Source organism: Chaetura pelagica, unplaced genomic scaffold, assembly GCF_000747805.2.
Source record: "Chaetura pelagica isolate M959 unplaced genomic scaffold, ChaPel_1.0 scaffold783, whole genome shotgun sequence".
Taxonomy (NCBI): domain Eukaryota; kingdom Metazoa; phylum Chordata; class Aves; order Apodiformes; family Apodidae; genus Chaetura; species Chaetura pelagica.
The window spans coordinates 90,221-97,133 of record NW_009952817.1 but is presented as its reverse complement, the minus strand read 5'-3'; the positions used below and the strand labels follow the sequence as shown (position 1 = coordinate 97,133).

Here is a 6,913-nt window from a genome sequence, read left to right as displayed (position 1 = left end):
TGGGCTTTTTCTTCCCTTTGCCTTGCATCTCATGTCTGAATCCTTAGCAATTCCTTTTTTTTTCGTTTATTTTCCCTTTATCCATGTCTTTATTTCTATATGGAAGAGGATGTAAGTAGCGCCGACTTAACTGCGGATGCCGCTGCAGGGAGAGAGAGAGAGAGAGAGGGAGAGGGAGAGGAGAGAGGAAGAGCAAATATTTGGAAGTCAGGCTGAAATATGTCCAGGGAGTGGGCAGATTAGATAGAAAGGAAGTAGGACCCTTTTTACCTTTGAAAAGAATGCAGCTCCTAGGTAAGGATTCTTGTGTTTTAATCCGTGATGCTGGTGGTGGTGGTGGAGGAGGAGGAAGGCGGGTGTAGGTTTCTGAGCTGGGAAGTGGCTGGGGGAGCATGCAGCCAGGGTAGAGCTTCTCCAGGTAAAATGAAAAGACAATAAGAATCTTTATTTTATTTTTTTTTTAAGGTGTTAATTTTGTGCCTTGATAACAGCGTTCTGGAAAACGGAGTAGGTTGTCTGTGTGAGGGCAGTGGTGTGATGAGATAAATGTAAGAATGAATGTATGCAGAATGTAAAAATCCTCTGGGTTTGTTTGGTTTTTTTTTTCCTCTGTTTGCAGTGAAAAGGACTGAATAGGCCACATTTTGCAGGGTGTGAACTGTTGCAGTCTGTATTGGTCTGTTTGTATTAACGTTGGTTAAAATTGCAGGCTATCAGTCATTAAAGGTCAAGGATTGCTATACTAGTTTTCCAGTCTCCATTTTAAAAATCATTTTTCATGTCTAGTGCATAAAAGTGCTGTGTGCTTGAAACAAAGAAGGGGGAGGGGGGAGCTTGGTGGTTTTGTGTTTGGGGTTTGTTTTTTTTTTAAAAAGGCATTTCTGTAAAAGAAGTAGAGGTGATTTTTAAAGAATGATCTAAGTGCTGAGTAGTGAAGCAAAGGATTCCAGACAGGTAGATGTGCTAGTAGGAAAAGCTGTATAATCCATTATTTCCAGGTGACAAGTAGGCATGTAAAATAAGGTGAGCATCTCCATGCTGGAGCTGTGTAGCAGAGGATAGATATTCGTCTTTTTAGATTATGTCAGAGCAGAACTGTCATTTTGGCTCATGAAATCAGATTCCTGATTCAACTGTTACGATACATATTCTGATTGTTGGGCCATGCTAGGTATTACAGTTATGGAGCATTTAAGGAATTTATCTTAATTTCTTCTTTCTTTTCCCTTAGAAAGGCAGCAATACTGATTGCAGAGAGAGCTGACAAGTGAATGAGATTACCTTGTGTTTCTTTGACTACAAACATGGAATTTCTCAAATATTGCATGCATATTTTGTAGAGTTTCTCCTTTATTAATCAAGGTCAAAATAACTTCTGTCCATCCTGTGCCAGAATATTCTTAGTGAACCATTTGTTTCAGAACTGCAAATTGTTATATTGCTGGAGATGGGAGGGAGATGTTAAAAATTATCTTTCCACACACACCATCCCCCCCCCACATCTTCTGAAATGCACAGCAGATTTGCTGTCAAGGCCTGGACAGCTGCTGACCAGCCATGATAGGCCCTCATTAAATCCATCAAATGGACACAAACCTACTTAATATAGAATGAGAGCATAAAGTCACTCAGAAGAGTCTAATTCTGAGAATTGAAAGGATCCTGTTTTTCTGAAGTAGGATCTTTTATCATGGTAATGGAGCAGAGAGACCTGCTGCAGCTGGTGAGAATAGATCCGACCATTACTCCAGGAGCTGGGTTAAAATCTGTAACTTGTTTTGACAGAGTCTGTCTTTCTAATCATGCTGCATTTCCTGATATCTTAAGGGGTAGGTTTCCAGGCTTTACATGGTTGTTCTTTGGTGGCTTTTATAAGCTAAGGAGTGGGAACCAATATGGTGCTGGTGAGATGCTAATCCTTCTCAGTAACTGACTTGTGTGGTCCAGAGTTATTATGAAGAAGGAAAATGTAGAAATTGCTTGTCATTGACTTCAGCAGGGATTATATTTACATCGAGTTGCTCAGCATGGTCAAATTGTGGAATTTTGGCAATAATTGCAGTATATGGTACAGCTCAGGATTACTTTTTAATTCACAGTGTAGGGTTTGAGTAACAGGACACATACTGCTTGTGTGTCAAGAAGTGAAAAAATCTGGAAGCATTAGAGAAAAAAAATTCCTTATCAAATGAAAATTTAAAGAATCACACAATTGGTTTGAATCCAGATAAAAACCTGGATATTGCTTTTGGTTCTTATCCAGTTTTCAACATGTCAGAATATTGGAATTAACTGTGGTTTGAGGGTACATTGGCAGTCAAAGAATGCAGTGTAGCTGAATGGGAAGAGAAAATCTGAATTCCATTATATCTGCATAGAAGTAGAAGCTTTTGGAATATTACCTGGTTTTCATTAAAAATCAGATTATAAATACTGTCATATTTGAGTTATTTCAGTTTTTCATTCAGGGAAGGAATCAGACATGTTTGCTTCTCAGGATTAAATAGTCAAACACCTTTTTACAATGAAACATGTAGGTAACATTTTGCTTTGTCCCTGTCTCCCTCTAGGCTATTCTGATTCCAAAAGAATCAAGATTTTAACATTTAGTTATTTGAAATCTATTTTCAGTACGTGCTCTTACTAGATTCATACACATGAGATCAGAATAAAAGTAAGGAATTTGTTCTTCAGAGGTTGAATTTTGCAAGTTTCCAAGTAGTACCTTTTTATAACACCAAGAGCTGGAAAAATTTGTTTCTGTCTTATCTGTAGAATTAAGATATAACACCATCTTTGAAGGACTCATCCAACTTATCTATGTCACTTTAATAGCAGTGCCTTGTTCTTCCTCTCTTTCCCCTAACTGAACATGTAAGAAAAGTTCAGAAGAAAATCTGAGCTTGCTGGTGTCCATGACTATCACTGGGGAAGGAGTTTCAGCACCTCCAGGTGTTTGCTTAGAGGGATTTTCTCTTAGTCTTCATTAGACAGTCACCTGAAGGATGTATCTGGGGTATGCTTGATAATGTGCATTCATTTCAAGTTTTAAGGCTGTTGGCCTCACAGCAGCATCACAAAACACTGGTCAAAGTTGCTTTACATTGTTGAGCAGGTAAAATGCCAGAGGCATTTTCCAATGTACCTATTCTGCTACTAAGCAAGGATTTCACTTCTCAGAACTTACTACCATATATTTTCTTAGCACTCAATTTGTAATGAAAAGATGAGTATAAGGAATCCATTATGTGTTTTGAGAGGCTTGAGATGCCTTCAAGTGACCAGTAGCCATCTATTAAAAAATTTACATTTTGCTTCAAAGTAGTTCTTGTTTCCCATGTGATCTCTTAAGTAACTGGGGGAGACCGCATAAAATGATACTTAAGTCATCCATTTCAGTTACAACTTATGTGTATTTTAATATAACTTTGAAAAAGCTAACTCTAAATACAGGAATACAGTCACTTCTAAGCCAATGAAACATGCTATCCAGAAACAAGTAATGTATTTACATCTATTTAAAAAACAAGCACCTAAGCAGCTGTAATGTGTAACACATGGAATAACCTTTAAAAAAACAGCTAAACATTGATTAGCTAGTCATCCTTCTCATGCCTACTTGCATTTGTAGGAGTTTTGGCTACTGTGAAACATGGCATCCATCATGCCATGCACAAATGTTCTTTACAAAGACTTCCTTGCTCCCAGTGCTGTGTTAACAGGCCTTCTCAAAATAATTCTCAGTGAGGAGTGAGGAAGCTGCAAACTGAGGCACAGCTCTAGAGTGAGTCACTGGTGAGGATGGTTGAATTCCTGGTTCTTGTTGGTAGAAATTTACATTTTGAGACAGTGCTCATCTCCACATGGTGTAAAGCTGTTAACTTGTTGCAATCAGCTTAATTCTTAATTGAACACTTTAATTGATGTTCAAACTTGGCATCAGAAAGCAAATGTGCAAGGGATGAAAACACATTTAAGTACTCTGAAGCAAGAAAATGACATTAGCTAAATTTCTGGCAGCTCATCTTGATTATACACTCTCCTGAATTCCAAATTCTGCACACATTGTTCTTCCTCTTAGCTTGCATTTATTTCACAGAAGAGTTTATGGTGTTATCCATCTATTAATAATGAAAAAGAAAGATCTGTCCCTGGTTCCTGAGCCCCATATTGATTGAGTACACAGGGTCCATGCTTGTAAGAAGACGTTCATTCTGGGTTTTGTAAACTATTTCATCCTTTGTGCTCCCTTTCAGCTCTACAGGTTATCATCCACAGAAGCTTCAACATCTTCCTGTAGAGCAAACAATGAGTCAAGACAGCAGAGCTACATTCTTCTTTAAAATCCTGATCAAGAGAGAGGCAAAACTCAGGGAGAATAAAATGAAGCTAAATGAAGCAGAGGCAGTGACAATGTTTTACAAGTTTCTGTGTGTTTTATGTAGTGGTTATTTGCTGGTTGCTCTTCTCAAAATAATTTTGCAAAAGACTTGAAATTGAGTTGGAAAAGGAGCATGTCCCTTAGGCAGAAATCCTGTGTTCCTTGTTGATTTCATTGCTTTACTGTGCAATGTTCTCTAAGTGATGTGACTTGCTAGTCAGAATGGAGGAGAAAAAAAATCTCATTTTCATCCATACATTTTCAACTTCTTAATTATATGCAAAAAGGGCAACCTTGAGATTTTTTTAAATGAAATTCAGCTTCTGAGAGACAAAAGAGTTTCTGATGTTGCAGTTAGTTACAGGTATTGGAAAAACAACAGGAATGTCTAAATTTTTCATTCCTGCCACTTAAGAATCTCGTAGTGTTTTGCCTCTCACTTGGAAATCTCTTTGGCTACAGTCTCCCTTTTTGCAACATCTATGTAGGAAAAAAAAATGAAATTGAGACAGAGCTCTTAGGAAAACTGGACTTTGAAAAATTCTGACTGTGAATTTACTTGTGCCCAATCTAAAATGGGTAAATGTGTCTGGATAAGGATGGGTGGGTCTTGGAGGATAGCAGTATCACCCTGGAGAGATGCTGGGAATAGTAACTCTTCAGTGATGGTGATGGCAGGTTGTGACATCAACATTTTTCAGGTGTTTTCTTCACTTTAGGTGCAGCTTTTAAGGCTGCTGATACAGCAGCTTAGAATGATGGTTGAGGTGTTTAAAATGAAAGTCAGGACACTAGCACCCCAGTAGACACTCCTGTGAAGTCAGTATGTCCAGTTACTACTAGATAACTGTGATGAAAATTGACCTCTTATAATAATCCAGGTACCTGAATGCTGGAATAGTCTTATCTATGAAGGGCTGATATTTCTCATTTTGACCAGGAACAGAAAAAGAGTTTGTAATGGCTGATACATGATTTACTCCTTGGTGACCGTTGTTCAGGTGTTATTCAAGTCACCTCTCAGGAGTATTTGGTGTCTGCTCTGGCACTGGGATGAGGCAGGGTTCTGACTCTCTGGCAAGAGGTGCCAGCCAAGCTCACACACCAGCAACAGAGAGAATTAGGTACAGGATTCAGGATATCTCATGTCAGTGGATGAATATTGCAGTCAGGTTTTCTGCCCTTGTCCTGTAAGTATGTAACAGCTTTTAATCTTTCCTTTTTGCTTCTCTTCAGCTGAAAATACTTGGTATCAGTGAAATGGTTAACATTCTGTCTGCAAGAGTGCTATTTCTAACCTACATCTCTGCTCTTCTGACCTAGAGTTCTGGCTTGGCATCATGCCTACGTAAAAGAAATGGTTTGAATTGAACTATTCCAAAATATTTTTGAGTGTTTACTGTTATTTAGATATATTTAATTTGCAGGGTTTGTGTCGAAGTGCCTTTAATCAGTAAAAATTACAGGAGATGGTAGAAATTTCTCGAACTTCAAGTTGGTTTGCAATCTAGAGGGAGAGAAAAAAACCTGTGGTTTCTATAGCAATAATTCATTTGTTAACCTGGAAGAACATAGTAATTATACAGATAACTGTTTCTGTAATCCCTATAATATGCAATGTGAGCAAATGGTAACTGATGCTGTAAAAGGTTGTGATTATTCATTTCATTTCCCCAAGTTATTTCCCAAGAAAATAATAGGAAAATAAGAAACACAGACCATCTCTGCCTGATTATAGGTGATCCCTATTGGGCTTTGAAGCTCAGAATTCACTGAAGCAGGCAGGGCTGAAATTCCTTCTGATGCTTGCTGGTTAACAAGGCAGTGGCTCACACATTTCCATTTCACTGCCTCTCTTCCTGCCTTGCAGCTTGAAGTTTACAGAATGCAGAGGCGACTGAAATTGAAATTGCTATTCTGGTTTCCTTCTGGGGCTGCTTGTGACTTTTTCCTGTTATTTTTAATGATGTGATGATAAGAATTTTTGACACGTCCTCTACGTCTTCCCATCAAGACAGCTGTGGTCTTCCTTGTGCAAACTGCCTTACCAGCAGTCCCTGGGATTGCCAGGCAGAAAGTGGCATGGGTAAAGCATTGCAGGGAGAAGATTTTAATTGCTTTTTCTTTGCTTTTTTTCCTGATTTCTGTTGGCGTCTCAGAATTTCATGGAGTACATGTAGATATGTTGAAATTATTTCCCTCCCCCCCAAGAATTGTACTTTATTTTCATGATTTCCACCTGAATAAAACTAACTCTTTATTTCACACTGTAAGGATAAAACAAAATAATTTATCGTGATAATTGATGGACATATGTCTTCAGGGAATTATGGAAGGGACTGTAAAAGTGTTTCCAAATATGAGCTGAAATGAAGCATTGGAGCTTAACCACAAAATGAATACTGTTTGGATCATCACAAACAGGACTGATTGGAGAAATAATTGTACTGCAGCCTGAGCTGTAGTTGGGGTAAGGAAGATAAGTTAGACAGAAAACCCCAAAAAACCAAGCAAAAAAACTTAGGCATTCCT

General features: G+C 38.2%; 1 protein-coding gene across 1 annotated transcript in view; it reads left to right on the top strand.

The window, feature by feature from the left end:
* Positions 1-6,913, top strand: part of ARID4A (AT rich interactive domain 4A (RBP1-like)) — a 47,882-nt gene that overhangs the window by 23,450 nt on the left and 17,519 nt on the right. The window lies entirely within an intron of this gene.